This window comes from Vitis vinifera, chromosome 14 (genome assembly GCF_030704535.1).
Source record: "Vitis vinifera cultivar Pinot Noir 40024 chromosome 14, ASM3070453v1".
NCBI lineage: Eukaryota > Viridiplantae > Streptophyta > Magnoliopsida > Vitales > Vitaceae > Vitis > Vitis vinifera.
In genome coordinates this window covers 15,439,244-15,462,230 of record NC_081818.1, presented here as the reverse complement: position 1 = coordinate 15,462,230, position 22,987 = coordinate 15,439,244, and the positions used below count along the sequence as shown (strand labels likewise).

Genomic DNA, 22,987 nt, shown 5'->3' with positions numbered 1-22,987 from the left:
TCATTGACTACAGAAATTTAATGGAAGGTAGGACTCCGCAAGCAACTGCCGATAGAAATCAAAGCAGTAGGGAATCCACCCAATGGCAAGCATACATATCCAAATTGCTAGCACTTTTCACTATTCTAATAATACCTTAATAATAATGCTAACCAACAACAATTTACCATGACTAGAAATTCTAGAATGATTCTATTGATAAGGCCATTATAATTAGTACCATCACATAAATTTACTCTACAATATCAATTGTTGACAAATCTTAATTTCAATGAACTTTTATTTTTGATATAAGAATAGAATACAATACTAATTTCTAAATATAACAATAAAATATGAAAAATGAAAACGTAGAATGCAACAAAGGATGTGTTAACTATTATAAAGTTGTTTAGATGGGGTTGTGGGAGACCAAAAGAAAAAAAACTATGAAGGCTAGTCCAAAGGCTGCAAGCAATATAATTCAAGCATCTGATATGGTGGGTGTGAAAAAGATTACTTTATTCAACCTCAAATAGGAAGGTGGGACTTTTACTAACATAGCTCAAGACAAAGCTTCCAATGCCAATTTTTGGCACATAAAATATATGGTGTATCAAATAGCAAAAGAAGGCATATATGCCATATCATGCACAATATGAATTTTACTAAAACAAAAAATTTTGAAGGTGGAAGAATATAACTTTTGGCCATGTTACCTTAAGATATATTGACATCCTATCCAATTTCCCATATTTGCCATCTACAAATATGTGTCTCCACTATTCTAACAAGTAACGAGAGATGAAAGTACTTTCATGGATATTCATATGAAGATGAAAAGAGGAAGCTCTTTGGAGCATTCTATGTTACTTTCCATCTTTCCCATGGTTTGAGATGTGACATTTTTGTATTTCATAAACCTGAGAATTAAGTCAATAAAGTAGTTTGGGAACACTAGGGTTACTACATTTTTGTATGCCATTGTAAGGCTTCCACAATTTTCTCTTTAGAAGTTCTAAGGAATTACAAAACAAAAAAAAAAATGATTGCATGCATGAAGGTACTTGGATGATGAACTTGAACTTATAGATCAATTAAAAGATAGAACTAAAATATTATTTTAGCAAATATGTAATAGAAGCAGAAGTGATAAGCACAAATAATAAAGAGAAAAAAGTAAAACAAGAATTGACAAGGGTAAAATTAAATAGAACAGTCACACAACACACTTATACTAAAAAAATGGCCATAACCAATAAAATTTTATTTATGTTTAGCAGGAAATAAGATGATATTTTCTACTATAATTATTTTTTCCCTCCTGAGCTTAGTACAAAGAAACCACCAAAAAAGAAAGTGAATTTGCAAGATGATGAACTTTCCAGGGAGTTTATTTCTACACCCATTGATGTGCAAAAGTATGAAGCCCCATTTATGTGATAGATAAACCACCTCTCCCCCAACATCATCATTGTGCTACATTCACTCAGTTATCATTGCTATGCGATTTGGTCAATCATTTTTTGGTGTGACATGTATTGATCCCAAATTATGATCATTTATGATCTCAATCATTTTTCACACAAGCTAGCTGAAATTCTAAATTTGGCAACAAAAATTTAGTACAAAAAGAATCAGAATAATAGAGGGATGCATTTGGATTTGAGAATTTGGAGAAGTATATCCCAATTCAACCTTGAAGTTTTATAATTTTTTTAATAAGAACATACCATTTGGAAATGCACCGAACAATTGTATGTGTCAGTCTGTGAATATGTGGAGAGACAGAGAGCCATCCATAAATCATGCACACTTAAATGATTTCATTAAGTGCTCACAGTTCCCGCCACAGCTATAGCTACAACTCATAAGAGTTAAGACATCTCAATGGTAGCATTTAGGAGGAATCAAGTGACAAAAAGAGCTGCAACCTCCAAAAACCTCAAACCTACTAAACTTTGAACATCCAGTACATGGCAGGGCTCAAAAACAGTTGCTAGGGAGTCCAATCCCAAAGATTTTCTGCCATTCGGATCTTATGGTCTTTGAGACTTTGTAAATTTCAAAAAAAAATCTTCAAGATTCCTTTTGATTTCTCCTCCGCACAAGTTTCACTATTTTCCTGAAAAAAAAATTAAAAAATGATGCAAAAACCATAAATAATATCCTTCCATCATTATATTGATGTCATTGTGCTTCTGTAATTCAGTTTTATATTTTTTTCCCTCACCACCATCAAAATCTATTTTCATGTTGTGATTTTGCGTTGATCACTGAAACACCCAATCCAAATTGTCATCAACAATTGGATATGTTGTTGTTTGCAAAACTAGAGCTTGAGAATGAGGCCAATTGGACAATGACTGTTGCCACCAATGTCGGGGAGAATGTTTGAGATATGAACCTTGTTAGCTATGGATTCTGAGACAAAGAAGTAGTCTAGCCACCACTTATGTTTTACAATTCAATATGAATGAATAAGGTAGCATGAAAATGAAAACATATCAAAATCCCATAGTAGATGCCTTGACATAACAATACACAATGTCGAAACCAAATGTTCATAACATCCTATTCTAATTAATGAAAATGCAATCTTGACTAAAATGGAGCTTACCTCACAACGAACCACTTGATGTACTTCCTACATGCAATTTGGAATTATCCCATTAAAGTGAAGTTGAACACTAGGATGCCTTGACATAACAATACACAATGTCGAAACCAAATGTTCATAACATCCTATTCTAATTAATGAAAATGCAATCTTGACTAAAATGGAGCTTACCTCACAACGAACCACTTGATGTACTTCCTACATGCAATTTGGAATTATCCCATTAAAGTGAAGTTGAACACTAGGATGGATGTACTTCCAATATGCAATTTTAAACAATCCAATTAAAGTCACCAAGTTGTCCTTATTCAATTAGCCTAGTGACTTGTATCAAAAGTTGGAAGTTTTCGGTGCAACAAATGAAGCCTTGACGATTTTTAATACCAAAGGTTTGATTTGCTCAAATACTGAAGTATGACCAATCAATGAATTTCCTAACAATCTATTTGGATGCAATATGAAAATAACTTTTCATGTTCTTGTTGTCTGCAATGCATAAATCCAACAAAAGTGCCTTTACTCTTGTAGAAGAAACCACATGAACCTTGAATTCCTCATCATCAATCATCAAATCTTATCTTTCATGATAGATTAACATCTAAATAGGATTTAAAAGACTTTAGACCTATTAGCCTAGTAGGCAGTTTATATAAAGTCCTAGTGAAAGTTTTAGCAACGAGGCTAAAGAAGGTAGTGGCCAAGGTGATCTCCAATTCCCAAAATGTTTTTGTAGAGGCTAGACAATTTTTTTATGTGGTGCTAATAACAAATGAGGCAATAGATTCTATGTTGAAGAGCAGTGTTTATGGAGTATTGTGTAAGTTAGACATTAAAAAGTTGTATGACCATGCTAACTAGAATGTTTTTGTAGAGGTTAGAAAATTTTTTTATGCGGTGCTAATAACAAATGAAGCAATAAACTCTATGTTGAAGAGCAATGTTTATGGAGTATTGTGTAAGTTAGACATTAAAAAGTTGTATGACCATGCCAACTAGAATTTCTTGATTTCGGTTCTTGAAAAGATGAATTTGGGTCGAAAATAGGTAGGATGTATTAAATAGTGCATATCTTCTCCAAGGTTTTTTGTGATTTCTAATAGTATCCCTTTTGGTTTCTTCCAAAGCTCCAAGGCCTTAAGGCAAGGGGACCCTTTGTCTCCCTATTTATTTGTTGTTGCAATGGAAGCCCTTAGCTACCCTGTCAAGAGAGATAGGGAGGGTGAATCTCTTATAGGAGTTAGTGTGAGGGGGAAAGGTGGTAAAGGGCAAGAGGTCTCGCATTTCTTGTTTGCAAATGACACTCTCATTTTTTGTGAGTTTTCCTAAGATCAAATAGGCCATTTTGGCTTGCTTGGTTCAAAGTTGAATAGATTTTGAACTCACTTTACCCTCAACATCCTTAAAGACCTACAAAATCAATTTTCCTAACACACCAACAAGAGCATTCCCCATCTTCTAAGATTCTCCTAAGAAGTTTATGACCAAGATACCAATATTGGTTGAAATCAACTTTGGAAGCCAGTCAATGAACTACACAAGAAACCGCCTAATACTTTCGGCACTAACAGTGTCTTTCACTCGGTCTTTTGGGTTGGTTCTTTGAATCACCCATGGGGGTGTTATAACAGTCATAGTTGTCCATCTTGTGTAAATTGATGCATATGAGTGCGCCATGTAGTGGAATTTGGTGGCACGTGTCCTAATTATACGACAGAGAGTATCTTTTGTCCCTGAATTTTTCAACAATATTGCATTCTCAAACCTAGAGAATGCATTCCTACAAAATCCAATTTACAAATATACACATGAACAATCAAATTTAAAAATATCAAACTAACTATACAACATACTTTTCAATGAAAGATAAGTAATTTTCAACTGGGTCTGATGACCCAAAGAGCATCAAAAGGTTATCTGTAATGAATTAGCTATTACGTTGAGTAGGCAAACCCTCTATGGATCCCAATTCCATGAGTGTATAGGCTCTTTCTTCCAACAACTCATCATTGCTTAAATCCACGATGAAAACACTTTACTAAATTAGAAGTGACCAATTAGACACACTCAGGCACATAACATAAAAAGGAAGAGTACCTTAGAGTTGTTATTGACACCAATATTAGACACTCAAATGGGGACAATGTTGAGGAGGAAAAAAGAATAGATTTTTATAGCTTTTTGATGACTTCACTCCAACTCATCTCTTGAAAACAATAAAATCACAAACAACAACATTATTACAGACCAAGGATTGATTAACAACAGAATTCAAAATTTAACAATTTCTTTCCAAATGCAGTTAAATTCATATAGGCAATGTCTAATAAAAATGCCCCCTTACAGTGGTTTTTTAAGAACTTTGGTTGGTAAAATCTGACTCATGCCTAATTGGTGTCTCAGCTGATTCGTGTCCAGCTGGTGCTCCTTGTTTGAGGGAGTAATCAACAAAATTTATAACCTATAACACCATATACTAGGGTAGCAAAGAAAAAGCTACTATAGTATAGTGGCTCTAGGATCGTTCACTGGGAAGGATTAACAAGCTATCAATGATACCAATTCAAAGTGAATTGGTCCTGTTTCATTTCAAGGTTAGCTTAAGAAATAAAACACAAACTTTGATTGGTAAAGATTTAGACTTAAACTAACTAACACAACAAGTAATGGGAATAACTTAGGAAGAAAAACATTCCTTGGAGAGTTAAGTTCACTGGGGTGGTTCCTCATGCAAAAGACATAGCTCCGGTCAGATGGTTCATTTCCTCGTGTTGGAGATTCAACATATAGTCAATTCTCTAACCGGTTTTATACAAATACATCCTTTAATTAGATTTCAACTTTAATTCTCTCACTGATGCAACTTGCAATGGTTCAAGCCTCTCACTAAGCCTTAACCATTCAAGGTGATCTTTAACCTTGGACTTCCCTTCTCAAGCTCGCAAGAGATAACTAATGGATGTCTCCTTGGAGTCCAAAAGCTTACCAAGTGTTGGCAATTCCAGAAAATCCTACCTTAAAGTCACCTCCCAGAGGCTCGCAAGGGGTAAACTAGTGCATTTCCATGGTTGGAAATCACTTGCCTTACCAAGTGTTGGCCTAGGTGACTCTAAGGTGTTTTAAGTTAACTAAAAACATAGAAATCACTAAAGGATTTCACTTCCTCTTCATTACTGGCTGAAACCACAAAGCTTTGCATTCTTGCACTTGGAACCTTCCCCGGCAACCTTAGCTCCAAGGAATTAGAGGTTTAGTTACTCATTCTCTGGGAAAAACTCCTCAGAGAGTTCATAACTTAGTAAGAAAATAAAAATACAAAGTGAGAAGGTAAGGCAATACAAAGAACTGAACTTTACTTGCTTACCCAAAATTTTACAAAAGGATCTCCTCTCTGAGAACAGGCTCCCGAGAGGTAATTATATGAACATAATATAAAACTAATTATTACATAGATATTTTCTCTTTTTACTAACTTAAAAGCTAAGGAATCTTGTAATTGGTGGCTTACAAGGAGTATTTTGGAATTTAGACAACAAAAATCTAATAGAAAATATCTCCAAATGTCGGTAGCAAATATCGGGATGCTACAGGAACCATTTCGCAAGAGAAAATGGTGTGTACGAGATTTCGCAGACACTCAAGAAGGGCTGCGAAATCACTTCGCAACAAAAAGCTATTCTCACAGGGCTGCGAAGTTGGCTTCCACCTTGAGGTTCTTAGCTCCCAGCTTGCAGCATATATAGGGCAACTTCAGAAGGAAATACACCCTACTGTACAAAAAGGCTGCGAAATCACTTCGCAACAAAAGAGTGATTTCGTAGCACTTTGCAAAATGCTTCCTTCAACTTGGAGTGATTGGCTTGCACTGGTTGCAACTTCTTCGTTTCAACTCCGAATTGCGCACCGTTTGAAGTATTAGATTGTTGACTTCCTGAGGTTTGAAATGGTATATAACATGCATCAATTGGACTCCAGAAAGTGCTCCAAAAGTGGCTACTACGACTGTCATCAAGAATATGCTTCATGGCAGATTCTCTTTACTTTTTCTCCTTGCATTCCGGATTTACTCTTGGCAAATGACTTCCAAGCTTTGCCTAAGATTCCTCAAAATTTTCCTCAAACTTGAATTGCTTTGGTGATCAAAATACTAACAAAAACACCAAAACTTACACAAAGTGATTAAAATTGCTTTCAAGGGTCCTTAACATGCCAATTGAGTTAAAAGGCCAAAACTACTACTCAAAAGTGTTTAAGAGGATTAATTATAAGCTATCAAATAGAACTTTTTGAGTAGTAATCACTCCCCCCAACCGACATATTGCTAGTCCCTTAGCAATATAGGAGAGAAAGATTGAAAATAAAAAGCAAACTAACCTATAATTTACAACATCATGCTGAAAAACAATTTTCAAATGGCATGATGATCTAATTCTCTCATGAAACATTAAAGAAATATAAAAACAAATTTCAACAAGAGTTATAACAAACTATGCTAAACACTGTCAATCAAGGGAATGCATTATGCAAACTGAAGTTTTAAAATCATTTCCACTTTCAAAGAACCAAACTTTATTCTTCCTCAAAAATCTATGTGTATAAGTTCCTTAGCTTCCGGAAATAATATGCTAAACTAATCTCTCCCCCCAACCTATCTCTTTTCAACACTTAGCAAACTGACCAAAATCAATAAAGAAAGAACACACTTTCTTTTTTTTTTGTTTTTTGTTTTTTTTTTTTTGTTTTTTTTTTTTTAGAGAGGCTTTATGGGGTACTCTTTCTGAATTGTCCATGTAATGGGGGTCCATCGATGACTCCCAACCAATTAAGGCTTAGGGCATCAAGTTTTAAGGATCTTTCAACCACTAACTCCTCAGATTTTTCCCCGGACTTTTGAGAATGAATTTCTAATACCCAAGCACCTACCACATGCTAACTGATTCGACTCATGGTAGCTTAGCTTTAAAGGCGTATCAACAAAATTTATACCTTGAATACTATTACTAAAGTAGCCAAGCTACTATAGCATAGTGGTTCTAGGATCGTTCACTGGGAAGGGTTTTCGCAAACACAAGTGATATTCAAATTAGGAAAATAGGTGATTTTCTTATGGATGTTAGCTTTAAAAGAAGATGTAAATGTTTTAGAAAGATTTAAACTAATCTAAGCTAACATTAAAGACTAAAATGAAAGGGTGTAAAAACAAGTTTCTCAAAGATAGGATAGCTATGCTCTGGCTCTTATGCAAATTGGAAATCTCAGGATAGGCTCCTCGCGTTGGGGTTGCAACTATGGTGATGCTTGCTTCCCGAACCGGTATGGATTTAGCAAATCAAGTTTTAATCCTTTAAAATGGCAAAATAGATGGTAGTGAATTTCATCAATGGTTATTCACCTTAGACTTCCTTTGAATGGCTCGTAAGAGATAACTAATGGTCTAAAGCCAAAAGCTTACCAAATATTGGCAACTCAAAGTCATTCCAAGTGATAAACTCACCTTTCAATGGCCATTGAAATTGGTTCTAACGGATTAATGCAAAACTTGGAATTGAAAACCTCACCTTCCAATAGCTCGTAAGAGATAACTAATGGATAGAAATCCAAAAGCTTATCAAGTATTAGCCGTTGGAAGTTGTCAAAAGGAAATAAAAACCAAACTTTGCATTAATGAACCATTAATGAAAAACGACTACCTTACCTTCTGGGTGCAAGAAATTTCCATGGGATTGCATCCAAGCCATCACATAACATCCATACTTTGAGAAACTAAAAGTTTTAGCCAATCATCCTTTGAGGAAAAACCCTCAGAGGCTGTTTGGCTACTAAGAAAATAGAAACGGGAGAGCTCTGTAAATATTCTCTATCTATATATCAATATATCAATTTCTATATTTTTCAATATCTCCATAATAATTGTTACAACGGATGCAAGAGGATATAAATAGAGAAGTTTTTCCAACCTTTCTAGCTAAGAAATCTTATGATTGGTGGATTACAAGGAGAAGAATGGAAATTTATACAAAAATATCCAAAAGAAAAGATCTCGTGTGGAGTCGGCAGAAATAGGGGAAAATTCGCACCATGCAAGGGGGTGTGCGAATTTGGAAGGTGTTGTGCGAAAATTTCGCACACCCCTGGAGCAGTTGTCTTCCGAAGGCCATATCTTCCTCATTTCAGCTCCAAATCGTACATGGTTTGAAGCGTTGGATTCTTGACTTCCTGAGCTTTGAAACGGTATATAGCATGTAAAAAATGGACTTCGGGAAGTGCTCCAAAAGTTCCAAAGAAGACTGAAGCTGCTGTCCTCTGTTTTCCTCCTTGCTTCTCTTTACTTTGCTTTCCTCTTCTCCATTGTTCTTTCCTTGCATACTTTGAACGAATTTGGCAAAGGGCTATGGAGCTCCAAAGCTTGGTTCTTCATGAATTTGAGCTTCCAAAAGCTTTGCCATAACTTGTCCAAGTAGCTCCTCTATCATTTGGCATGCTTGAATTGATTCACAAGCTGATATAAACATGTAAACTTGCCACAAAATGGTTAAAACCAATTACTAAGGACCTTAATGAATTAATTGGGTTAAATGAATATGATTACTACTCAAAGGTGCTTAAAACCATTATAATTAGGTCTACAAAATAGCACTTTTTGGTAGTAATCACACCCCCCAACCGACTCATTGCTAGTCCCTTAGCAATGGAGGAGATAAAAACTAAGTAAACTATAATAATATACATAAAAGGGATCATGCAAATCACTCCAAAAAATGATATGAGTGGCATGATTGATCAAACTCTCACATGGAACATGAAAGAAATAAAACTCAAACTTCAATAGGAGCTATCAAATAATTTGCCTAGTTACAATTCATAAAGAGTAGGCATTATGCAAATTTAAGCTTCAAAATAATTTCCACTCCCAAAGGTCCAATCCTTACTCTTCCACAAAAATCTATGTGTTATTTATTAGTTTCCGGATATAGTATGTCAAACTAATCTCTCCCCTCAACCTAGTTCTTTTCAAAGCTTAGCAAACTAATCAACCTCCAATAGGCTAAGAACGCACCTCTTTTCTTTCACAATTTTTTTTCATGTAGGAGTGCAAAGCTTAAAGGCATTCTTTTCTAAATTGTCCATGTAACGGGGGTCCATCGATGACTCCCAACCAATCAAGGTTTAGGGCATCAAGCTTTAAGGATTTTTCAACCACTAACTCCTCGGATTTCACCCCGGACTTTTGAGAATGAATTTTTAATACCCAAGCACCTACAGTATGCTAAACAACTTTCTTTATTTCAAAGGCTTATTGGCCTTTTGCAGGGTGTTTCAACTTTATCAAATGAGGTCAAATGTACCAAGTCCCAAAATTATCCTAAGTCAAGAGGGAAATAGCTTTTCATCTTATAAACGAAATCTAATGTGCACAGTGTGTGAATAGCTTAAAGTGGAAGAACTGAATTCAATTTCAATAGAAGCTTCAACAATTGAACCACTTTAGTGAGCATAATCCATACTCTAAGTCAAGTGAAAAACAACAGTTCAATTTCTCCTGTTTTAATTTGAAAATTTTTCCTCAAGATTCAAGGAGAATAGAGTAAAAAGAGTAAAAAACAAAAACTACAACTAATTTACCAAAATAATTGCATTACTAAAAAGGCTTAGCATACTTCCTTTAACTTAGCATACTTCCTTCCTCACCACCCCCCCCCCCCCCCAACTGAACTGAGCATTGTCCTCAATGTGATATGAGTGATTGTAATTAAAGGGAGGAAGTGGTACCTCCTGAGTGATATCACATTCGAATACTGATTGGAGAAACCACATGTTTCAAAAAGGAAATAAGGATAACTTAATGCTAAAGGTTAACAAGAAATATTAAACTTGTATTACTTTGAATCCATTTGAGTACAATGGAAAAGAAAAGCAATACAAGCAATCCCAAATATAGTACCAAAATAATGGGATTTCTTTCCAACTAAAAAAAAAACGAAATACATAAAAGAAAAGCAATATATATATATATTCTGATGAGTGGGTGGTGCTGGGGCTAGGCAGATGGGGCCTGAGGCTCTACTGGATGAGAGTGTGGCACTGCTGTGGTAGAAGTGGAGGGCTCAACAACTGGTGGCAAGTCGAAATGAAGCTGGAGCTGCCTTAAGATGGCAATGTGTTGAGCCTGAGTGGCCAACATCTGCTCTTGGCATGCTCTAATGGCTGCCATCTCTTGAGCAAGACTGCTCTGAGATGCTGTGAGGGTCTCCAATGAATGGCACAACTCTCTGTATTCAGAAATGGGAATGGCCATCCTCGGCTCAGCTGAAGTGGATGGTTGAGATGAAGCTGGAGCAGCTGGTGGAGCTCTGGGAATGGCAGGAGCAGCAACTGTTATACCCTCAGGTATGTGTCATGGGGATGATCTCTTAGCAGCTGGCTGTGGGCGCTCAGGCTGGTCAACTCTATAAGCTGTCATGTTGTTCCATTTGTCGAGAGTAAATAGCTCATGGCAAATGCGTTTGCGCTCCAGCTGAGGCTCAGAAGGATACCCCAAGTGCTCCAAAATTTGGCAAAGCAGCCTTGGAAAGAGGAGGGGAATGGTATCAGCCCTCTGAAGCTTCTTTTTGTGTACCTTCTCTTCGAAATAGAAAAGGGCTGCCAGAATTAGATGATGAGGCCCAAAGAAAAATCCCTCAGACATCTTGTACAGGGCTTCTAAGAGGACTCCTCTTCTTTGAGTCCAATGCTACAATGGGTAGAGGTTATGACGCAAAAATACATCAATCAGAAACATGATTGGAGGAAGCTCCCCCCTCAACAGATGTGATCGCGTGGCAGCTCCTCTGGACAGGGTGTGCACCATCTCCAGCTCAGTATGATTGGTCCAAGCTTCAAAATTATCGAATTGGCTTGGCTCGTAGGGAATTTGCAAGGCTTCAGCTATATGGCGTGCTCCCAATATGCCATGCCTCCCATCAATAGTGAAATGAATTAAAGTTGGATCCCTGACCTGTTTGGTTGTCATGGATTGATAGAAATCCATGGCTATCCTGGGGTAGAAAAAGTCTCTCGGAGTCAGTAGGTGCTCCATGTGGTATCTCCTCAGTAGGTTGAATGACTGTGCAAGCTCCGACTGCAATCGGAATGTGACTATGTCAAAGCATATCTCTTAGTGGAATGGTCGAGCTCTACAATCCAAATTTCCCTCAATTGGGGGTTGAGTTAGCATTGGCCGCCTGATTACTTCTTCCGGAGCTATTTCAGCTGGAATTTGGGGCTCGGGAAGTGGCGGCTTGTGGTTTTGCTTACGGCGCTGGAGATGGCACCGAAGATGGAACTGGCGAGAGAACTGGCGAGGGAACTGGAGTTGGAACCGGCGATGGCTCTGGAGATTGCTCCGTCAAGTCAATGGGTTCTGAGCTTTCAACCCTTGGTCTCTTCTGCAGCGGCCGACCCCCTGACCTGGTAAGGTAACGCCTCGCCGGAGGCTTTGGCGGCGTGGGCTTCACCGGAGGAGAAATTGCTCTTGGCCGCGGAGGCTCAAAAACGGGATCTTGAACTGGCCCTTTCGCAGGCTTTTCTTGCAGCTTGAAGGAGAGGAAGACTTGGCCCCTCTGGTTCGCGCCATTTCGGGTTGCCGAAATTTGGCCGGAACGGATGGTCGGAGAAAATGATTGGAGGCTTGCGCAGTGAGGCTTGAGGAAGGAGATGAACAGCCTGCGAGAATGGCGCGCTCTGATTTTGAAACCCTTTTCGCAGCTCAAATGACTGGTATATATAGTAATAACGAAATACTAAGGGTCAATTTGAGTTTCACAGAAAAATGCCAATTTCGCAGCAAAACACCATTTTCGCAGCCACTTCGCAATGCGTTTCGCAGCTGCGAAATGAATGTAACTGTGCTGCAAAGTGGCACACGTGTGCCAAAATCGCTTTCGTAATTGCGAAATACCCTGCGGAATGGGACTTTTGTTGCGAAATCTAGGCTTTACCGCTTCGCAGTCGTTTCGCATCTGCGAAATGGGGGCTCCTGTGCTGCGAAGTGGCACTCATGTGCCAAACTCGCCTTCGCAGCTGCGAAAGTGTTGCGGACTGGTTTGGCAACAAAATGCTCATTTCGTAGAAGTTTTATTTAGGCTGCGAAATCTCGCAGAGCTCTGTTTTTGCTCTGATTTCGATCCGATTTTTTTTCTTTTCAATTTCTTTGCAATTTCTTCCACCTGGGATCATTCAAAAAGATTAAAACACGTATAAAAACATGATTTAAGATCAAAAACTAAGATCAAAAGTATGGAAAAAACTTGAAAATTTACAAAAATTTTGGACTGTGGTAAAACCACGTCCATCAAACCCTTCTTTGCTTAGGCTTTTTGAGGCTCAAGGAGGTTGATTTCCTCCTTTTCTGGTTTAAATGGCTCCATGAATGGCTTGAGACGATATCCATTGACTCTAAAGCTGTCCTTGCCATTTGAATTCAATAATTCCACCACTCCATTGGAATATACTCGGTGAATAATGAACGGGCCTATCCACCTTGACTTGAGCTTCCCAAGAAAGATATGGAGTCTTGTGTCATATAGTAAAACTCTTTGCCCTTCCTGAAATTCCTTGTTGGAGATTAGTTGATCATGCCACTTCTTCATCCTCTGTTTTGCAACTTTGGAATTGATATAAGCATTATTTCTTAATTCCTCCATCTCATTAAGGTCTAGATATCTCTTTTCTCCGGCTCTGATCAAGTCCATGTTCAGCTTCTTTATTGCCCACCAAGCTTTGTATTCAACTTCCACAGGGAGATGACATGCTTTGCCATAGACTAGACGATAGGGAGACATGCCAAGAATAGTCTTATAAGCTGTTTTATATGCCCACAATGAATCATGAAGCTTAATAGACCAATCCTTTCTGCTGGAGTTCACTACTTTCATCAATATATTCTTTATTTCCCTGTTAGCTAGCTCAACTTGCCCGGAAGTTTGAGGATGATAAGGTGTAGCCACCTTATGCTTCACTCCATACTTGGATAACAGAGCTTCAAAAGGTTTGTTGCAAAAATGAGCACCTCCATCACTGATTATGGCTTTGGGCACCCCAAATCTTGAGAAAATGTTCTCTTTAAGAAACTTGAGAACCACACTGTGATCATTTTGTTTACAGGGGATTGCCTCAACCCATTTAGAAACATAATCCACCCCCACCAAGATGTAAGAATTACCAAAAGACATTGGGAAAGGTCCCATGAAGTCAATGCCCCATACATCAAATAGCTCAACTATTAGAATGGGGTTCATAGGCATTTGATTTCTTTTTGTTAACTTTCCAAGCCGTTGGCATCTATCACAACTCCTACACATGATGTGGGCATCTTTGAAAAGAGATGGCCAGGTAAACCCTGATTGCAACACCTTCATAGCTGTTTTCTGAGAGGCAAAGTGGCCTCCACATGCATTCTCATGACAATGAGATAGAATCCCTTGCTGCTCATCTTCAGGGACACACTTCCTTATGATCTGATCTGCATAATACTTAAAAAGAAAGGGCTCTTCCCAATAATAAGCATGAATTTTGGCAAAGAAGTGCTTCCTGTCCTGTGCATTCCACTCACTTGGAATTTCACCAGTTACTAAATAATTAGCAATATGAGCATACCAAGGAGTTTTCACTAGGAACATGAGTGATTCTTCAGGAAAATCATCATTAATAGGCAAGGGATGGGAATTATGTGCTATAACTAACCTCGAAAGGTGGTCAGCTACCACATTCTCCACTCCTTTCTTATCTTTGATTTGGAGATCGAATTCTTGTAACAAAATAATCCATCTAATCAACCTTGCTTTTGCATCTTGCTTTGTCAATAAATACTTCAAGGCTGAATGGTCAGTGAAGACAATGATGAAAGACCCCACTAAATAAGCACGAAATTTGTCCAAAGCAAATACCACAGCTAACAATTCTTTCTCTGTAGTTGTGTAGTTCCTTTGAGCTTCATTCAGTGTTTTACTTGCATAGTAAATCACATAGGGCTTCCCATCTTCACTTTGGCCAAGTACAGCTCCTATAGCAAAGTCACTGGCATCACACATCAGTTCAAAAGGTAATTGCCAGTTAGGGGCTCTCACTATTGGAGTTGTTGTTAAAAATTTCTTCAGTTGATCAAAGCTATTTTGACACCTTTCATCCCATATAAATTTAGCATCCTTAGCTAACAGCTCACAAAGAGGTTTTGAAAGACTTGAAAAACCTTTTATAAATCTCCTATAGAACCCTGCATGGCCAAGGAACTGCCTTACTCCTTTTACAGTTGTTGGGGATGACAATTTGACAATAAGCTCCACCTTTGCTTTATCAACTTCAATGCCTTTTTTAGAGATGATATGGCCAAGGACAATTCCTTGACGTACCATAAAATGGCATTTCTCCCAGTTGAGCACCAGGTCTTTTTCAATGCATCTGTGAAGAACTGCTTCCAAATTAACTAAGCATTCCTCAAATGTACCTCCATATACGATGATGTCATCCATGAAAACCTCCATAATTCGCTCAACCATATCACTGAAAATACTCAACATACATCTTTGAAATGTAGCAGATGCATTGCATAAACCAAAAGGCATTCTCCTATAAGCATATGTTCCAAATGGACATGTAAAAGTGGTCTTTTCCTGATCTGCCACATCAATTTCAATCTAAAAATACCCTGAATACCCATCCAAGAAGCAATAGAACGGATGTCCAGAGACTCTCTCCAGCACTTGGTCAATAAATGGCAATGGAAAATGATCTTTCCTGGTTACAGCATTCAACTTTCTATAATCAATACACACCCTCCAACCTGAAGTGAGGCGTGTGGTAATTTCTTCTCCTTTTTCATTTTGAACCACTGTGATCCCTGACTTCTTTGGTACCACTTGAGTAGGACTCACCCAAGGGCTATCAGATATAGGGTAAATGATTCCTGCTTGAAGTAGCTTCAGCACCTCAGCTCGCACCACCTCCTGTAGATGAGGATTCAATCTTCTTTGAAGTTGATGAATTGGCTTTGCTTCCTCCTCCATATATATATGATGAGTACAAACTAAAGGACTAATGCCTTTCAAGTCGAATACTTGCCATCCTATTGCCTTCTTACACCTCTTGAGAACTTCCATTAAACAATTCTCTTGATGACTGGTCAGAGATGAAGATATCACAACAGGACATTGATTATTTTCTTCAAGATATGTATATTTCAGCTCCACAAGTAAAGGCTTCAGATTGAGTTTTGGAGTTTCTTTTTCAGTTGCTGTCTCTTCTTCTTTATTGAACAAAGGTAGAATTTCTTCTATCTTTCTCCAACTTTGTAGAGTAGCAAGCACAGTAGGAGATTTAGACAAACCTTCCTCAAAATCCATAAGACTTTCATTCAACTTGCCTTGCATATTTTGATTACAGTGCTCCTCCACCAAAGTATCAATAATGCACAGCTCTTCTGGACCTTCTTCTTCTTCCGAAGTGATTTGCTTTTTAGACATATAGAAAATATTGAGATCCAGTGTCATGTTGCCAAAAGTGAGTTGCATCAGCCCATTCCTGCAATTGATGATTGCATTTGAGGTAGCAAGAAATGGCCTTCCAAGGATGATAGGAACTAAATTTGCTTCCTTTACAGTAAGATCTGTATCAAAAACAATAAAATCTACTGGATAGTAGAAATTATCCACTTGAACCAAGACATCCTCAATTACCCCCCTTGGGATTTTTACTGATCTATCTGCTAGAGATAGAGTGATTGTTGTTGGCTTCAATTCCCTAAGTCCCAATTGCTTGTAGACGGAATATGGAAGCAAATTCACACTTGCTCCCAAATCTAACAAGGCTTTTTCCACTATCTTTCCTTCAATCATGATTGAAATGGTAGGACTTCCCGGGTCTTTGTACTTCAAAGGAGACTTACATTGTAAGATTGCACTTACTTGCTCAGTCAAGAAGGCTTTCTTGTTTACAGTCAACCCTCTTTTGATAGTACATAAGTCCTTAAGGAATTTTGCATATGTTGGAACTTGTTTAATCATATCCAGCAGTGGAATATTGACTTTCACTTGTCTCAATACTTCAAGGATTTCAGCTGCATTTCTAATTCCCTTTTTCCCATGTAATGCTTGAGGAAAAGGTGGAGAAGTTGATTTCTTCAGCATTTCTTCCTTCATAAGTTCCTTCTCTGGAATTGCATTCATTGTTGAATCAGAGTCCTTCGTTTCTTCACTGATCTCACTCTCTTTATCTTCCATTTCCTTTCCTTTCTTTATCTCTTCTTCTTTCTCAACATGTGACTCGGGTGTTGGCTTCTCAATTTTTTTACCACTCCTTAGAGTGATCAAGGCTTTGACATCTTTCGTCTGCGATGATTCTCCCTCTTGGCTTTCCACTTCATGGACACCTTTGGGGTTCTGGTGGGGTTGAGAAGGAAATCTTCCCTTTTCTTGTAGTGTGTTCAAATTTGTAAGCCTTGAAATTGAATATTGGATGTTATCAAACTTTTGGTTCATATCATTTTGTATTCCATCCATCCTTTTATTCAACATACTCTCCACTCTGTCAATTCTTTGATTGATTTGAGCATTGGTGGCTTCTTGGTTTCCAACAAAATCTCCCACTACCTTGCTGAGATTAGCCATTGCTTGTTCAAGACTTGAAGATTGTTGAGATGGTGGATCCGGCTGTTGGTATTGAGTTGCTCTGGCTTTCCATGAGAAATTTGGATGATTCCTCCAACTTGAGTTGTAGGTATTTCCATAAGGCGCATTGTTATTGGGCTTGAATTGTCCAACAACATTTGCTTGATCTCTAAACATTTCCCTTTCAGCTGAAATTGCAGGGCATTCCTCCACCAAATGGTCATATGATTGACAATTAGGACACAGCTTCACTTGCACTGGTGCTTCAGCAACAGCTTGCACTTCATGAATTCTTTTCAGCTCCAGCTCCTCCAATCTTCTTGTCATAGCTGCCAACTTTGCTTTCATATCATCATCATCTTCTTTCAAGGTATACATCCCAGCCTTTGCATTGAAAGCATTCCGTTGAGACTTCATCTTACCCACTTCTCCTTTGGTTGGTTCATCCCATCCCCTTGAAACTTCAGCCACATAGCTCAAGAAATCCATAGCTTCCTCTGGATTTTTGCTCATGAAATCTCCTCCACACATTGTCTCGAGGAGTTGCTTCATTGAGGAGGACATACCATCATAAAAATAGCTCACCAATAACCAAGTATCAAAGCCATGGTGAGGGCAAGCATTTATAGCTTCCATATATCTTTCCAAACACTCATAGAATTTCTCATTCTCTTTAGCTGAGAAGTTTGAAATTTGCCTTTTCAAGCCATTTGTTCTATGAGTGGGAAAAAATTTCTTGAGGAATTCAGCTTGTAAGTCAGTCCAAGAATGGATACTCCTTGGCCTTAAAGAATTAAGCCAAATTTTGGCCTTATCCTTTAAAGTAAAAGGAAATAACTTAAGCCTCATCAAATCAATTGAAGCTCCTCCCTCTTGGAATGTATTACAAACATCTTTCAAATTCCTTGATGTGTGCATACGGATTCTCACTTTCCATCCCATGGAAAGTTAGTAGAAGTGGAACAAGATACGGTCTGATCACTAGCTGCTCTATAAGGGGCACTATACATGATGGTGCACTCATACGAAATGGATGCATGCGGTCCCTCATTGATCTGAATTCATTAAGGTTGTCTTGACGACCTTGGTGACTATGCTGATCTTCAGGTGTAGCTTCCATGATATTCAAGCTCAATTCGAATTCTTTGTTCTGAGGTGTATCACACTTAACAAGCCTTCCTCCACTGTCTCGTATCCACTTTGGCATACACAACTAGTATCTATCTGCAACTTAAATGAAAATAAAGGACAACAACAGAAACAGGGCTACAATAACAAAATTAAACTAGGCTAAATTTTAAAAGATAAACTTGGATTATGAATAAATAAAGAAAGAATGAGAATTAGTAAAGTGAAAGAAACGTTACCAACTTGTGATGAAAATCACAAGTGCTCAAAAATGGTATCACTATAAAATTGACACCTTCCCCGGCAACGGCGCCATTTGATTCATGCCTAATTGGTGTCTCAGCTGATTCGTGTCCAACTGGTGCTCCTTGTTTGAGGGAGTAATCAACAAAATTTATAACCTATAACACCATATACTAGGGTAGCAAAGAAAAAGCTACTATAGTATAGTGGCTCTAGGATCGTTCACTGGGAAGGATTAACAAGTTATCAATGATACCAATTCAAAGTGAATTGGTCTTGTTTCATTTCAAGGTTAGCTTAAGAAATAAAACACAAACTTTGATTGGTAAAGATTTAGACTTAAACTAACTAACACAACAAGTAATGGGAATAACTTAGGAAGAAAAACATTCCTTGGAGAGTTAGGTTCACTAGGGTGGTTCCTCATGCAAAAGACATAGCTCTGGTCAGATGGTTCATTTCCTCGCGTTAGAGATTCAACATATAGTCAATTCTCTAACCGGTTTTGTACAGATACATCCTTTAATTAGATTTCAACTTTAATTCTCTCACTGATGCAACTTGCAATGGTTCAAGCCTCTCACTAAGCCTTAACCATTCAAGGTGATCTTTAACCTTGGACTTCCCTTCTCAAGCTCGCAAGAGATAACTAATGGATGTCTCCTTGGAGTCCAAAAGCTTACCAAGTGTTGGCAATTCCAGAAAATCCTACCTTAAAGTCACCTCCCAGAGGCTCGCAAGGGGTAAACTAGTGCATTTCCATGGTTGGAAATCACTTGCCTTACCAAGTGTTGGCCCAGGTGACTCTAAGGTGTTTTAAGTTAACTAAAAACATAGAAATCACTAAAGGATTTCACTTCCTCTTCATTACTGGCTGAAACCACAAAGCTTTGCATTCTTGCACTTGGAACCTTCCCCGGCAACCTTAGCTCCAAGGAATTAGAGGTTTAGTTACTCATTCTCTGGGAAAAACTCCTCAGAGAGTTCATAACTTAGTAAGAAAATAAAAATACAAAGTGAGAAGGTAAGGCAATACAAAGAACTGAACTTTACTTGCTTACCCAAAACTTTACAAAAGGATCTCCTCTCTGAGAACAGGCTCCCGAGAGGTAATTATATGAATATAATATAAAACTAATTATTACATAGATATTTTCTCTTTTTACTAACTTAAAAGCTAAGGAATCTTGTAATTGGTGGCTTACAAGGAGTATTTTGGAATTTAGACAACAAAAATCTAATAGAAAATATCTCCAAATGTCGGTAGCAAATATCGGGATGCTCCAGGAACCATTTCGCAAGAGAAAATGGTGTCTGCGAGATTTCGCAGACACTCAAGAAGGGCTGCGAAATCACTTCGCAACAAAAAGCTATTCTCGCAAGGCTGCGAAGTTGGCTTCCACCTTGAGGTTCTCAGCTCCCAACTTGCGGCATATGTCGGGCAACTTCAGAAGGAAATACACCCTACTGTACAAAAAGGCTGCGAAATCACTTCGCAACAAAAGGGTGATTTCGCAGCACTTTGCAAAATGCTTCCTTCAGCTTGGAGTGATTGGCTTGCACTGGCTGCAACTTCTTCATTTCAACTCCGAATTGCACACCGTTTGAAGCATTAGATTGTTGACTTCCTGAGCTTTGAATGGTATATAACATGCATCAATTGGACTCCAGAAAGTGCTCCAAAAGTGGCTGCTACGACTGTCATCAAGAATATGCTTCATGGCAGATTCTCTTTACTTTTTCTCCTTGCATTCCAGATTTACTCTTGGCAAATGACTTCCAAGCTTTGCCCAAGATTCCTCAAAATTCTCCTCAAACTTGAATTGCTTTGGTGATCAAAATACTAACAAAAACACCAAAACTTACACAAAGTGATTAAAATTGCTTTCAAGGGTCCTTAACATGCCAATTGAGTTAAAAGGCCAAAACTACTACTCAAAAGTGTTTAAAAGGATTAATTATAAGCTATCAAATAGCACTTTTTGAGTAGTAATCAAAATCCATGTCATAGATTTATAATTGGCCAAAAAAGGTTAATAATAAAAGGAAAAAATATAAATGCATTTCCTAGTCTATAAGAAAATCTATTTTATGAACAAAGAAAAAATATTCGTCATTTGTCAACAGTATTTTTGAATTTTGTTTTTCTTCCCTCTGTTTTGTACCTTTATGGGTTTTCATGAAAAAATTTCAATTGGACTGACACAATTCTCTAACATTTTGCAGCAAGAAATCTTTCTAAGCGAACTCAAGATTGCTAAAAAAAATATTCACAAAACAAATTTCTCATTAGATTTAAATAGAAATAATAAAACCAAATTTTCATAATAAGAAATTTAATAGGTAAAATACTAATAACCAAAAATTCAACTGAAAAAAGTACTTAACTCCATAGAATTAATAACTTGTTAAAAGCTGACTATTAACCTAAAGTGGTGCCTTCAATGAACGTCACTGATATTGTAAATTTAAAAAACCTAAATGAAATGTGGCTTATGCATCACAACTTCAGATATTAAACATTCAATAGTTTAGTTGTAGGTAAGGTAAGCTAAGAAAAAAAATCATGAACCAAACAAGCCTTTCCAGAAACAGTAATAACTATAGCCTATATTCATACAAAATGAGTTCATAGTAAATCAAAATACCAAAGAACACGATGAAACTTGAAAATTTTAAAACCTAGAACTTTCTTATTACAGGTAGTTTTACTTGACTTAAAAGAGATAAAAAAAAAACTATCTGTTTTTTTAATTACAATTTCTGCACAACTAAACAGCACATTAACAAACAAATGGACTAAAAAAAACAGATCTACAATAACCATGAAAGAATCATCATCAAAAACTAATTCCCTAAAACAAAGAATCAAACCCATGGAGAGAATAAATTCAAAATCAAAAACCAAAAAAGAACAAATCATAAAAATAAAAACAAAACAAAAGGACTAGGCTAAATTTTCTAAGAACCCTATTATTATTCTTGGTTTAAACCAAAACCTACGAATTTCATCACAATCATCAAGAACCCGGATTCATAACTCACCTGTAAGAGGGCGAAAGTCTACCGATCCTGGCGAGCAAACTCCCAAGAACCTGATGCGAGTCCCTCTATCTTACAGCAAACCTAAAGACTCCGACCTCTCGTGCTTCTTCTGTGGAGAGAATAAATTCAAAATTAAAAACCAAAAAGGAACAAATCATAAAAAACAAAAGGGCTCGAAGACCAAATTTTCCAAGAACCCGATTATTTTTCTTGGTTTAAACCAAAACCGACATCATCAAGAACCCGGTGGGATTCATCTCACCTGTAGGGCGGTGCAAGTCTGCCGATCCCGGCGAGCAAACTCCCAAGAACCCTGATGCGAGTCCTCTATCTTGCAGCAAACTTAAAGACTCCGACCTCTCGTGCGTCCTCTCCTTGAAGAAGTCCTTCCAATCCCAAGGCAATGGTTTTGACGGCATGAAAACCCAGTCAATCGCATGGGCAGCCCCGCCCCTAGCTTAATCAGCCAACCACACAACCTTGAACCAAATCTAAGGTTTCCAAAATCCCACAACCACAAAACCACTACACACAAAGTTGATTCCCCGAGGTTCCACACCGAGATCGAACCAAATTAAACAGTGCCCTAGCCTCTCGGCCAATGAAACTCAAAAGTCCTCCGCCTTTCACTTCCCCTTCTTTCAAGCCTATGGCTTCCGCCGCGCCCTAGATTCCACTCCGGGGAGATGCCACCATAGATGAGACACAAGAGCCTCGTCTTTCTACCTCCAGTTTCTTTCACTTTCTATGCTACCAGGGGAAAAAATTTGTTTGGAACGAAAAGGTGAGATCGTGACGACAATAAGGTACATAAAAGAGAAAAGGAGAAGAAAAGAGGTGAAAGAGAGGAAGTCTGAAGACTAAAGAATGAGTATGATATTTGTATCTCATTGGCCTCATTTAACCAGAATTTATAATATTTTCATGTCCCAATCTTTAATTTCGTTTGTTTTTAAAATCGTTTCTAAATTAGAGAGAAAAAAAGCCATGACTAAATTCTTTTAAAATAAAAGTATTTTACTAGATGCTTTAAAAAATAGTTAAAAATAAAGGTATTTAGCAAGTTATTTTTATAAAAGGATTTTAAAAATAAAAAATAAAAAGACTTGTTTGGATAAATGGTTTAAAAAAATTTGTTTTCATTTTGTAAAAATAAATTAAATTCAATTTATATAATATTAATTAATTAAATTTAATTGAAAATGAAAATAATTTTGTAATTTTAAATAAATTAAAAAAATAGATTGTTTTTAATAAAACATAAATACTAATATTATAATAAAACCATAAATTATATTTTTAGTAGAAAATATACTATTTTATTATATATTAGAAA

At 37.3% G+C, this 22,987-nt stretch overlaps 1 long non-coding RNA gene across 1 annotated transcript; it reads right to left on the bottom strand.

The window, feature by feature from the left end:
• Positions 1-1,616: 1,616 nt before the first annotated feature.
• On the bottom strand, positions 1,617-22,524 carry LOC104881539 (uncharacterized). Its single transcript, XR_009467691.1, has 2 exons — positions 21,652-22,524; positions 1,617-2,104 (listed from the first exon to the last, which is right to left on the bottom strand). It is a non-coding gene; the product is annotated as an uncharacterized LOC104881539 (long non-coding RNA).
• Positions 22,525-22,987: the final 463 nt, after the last annotated feature.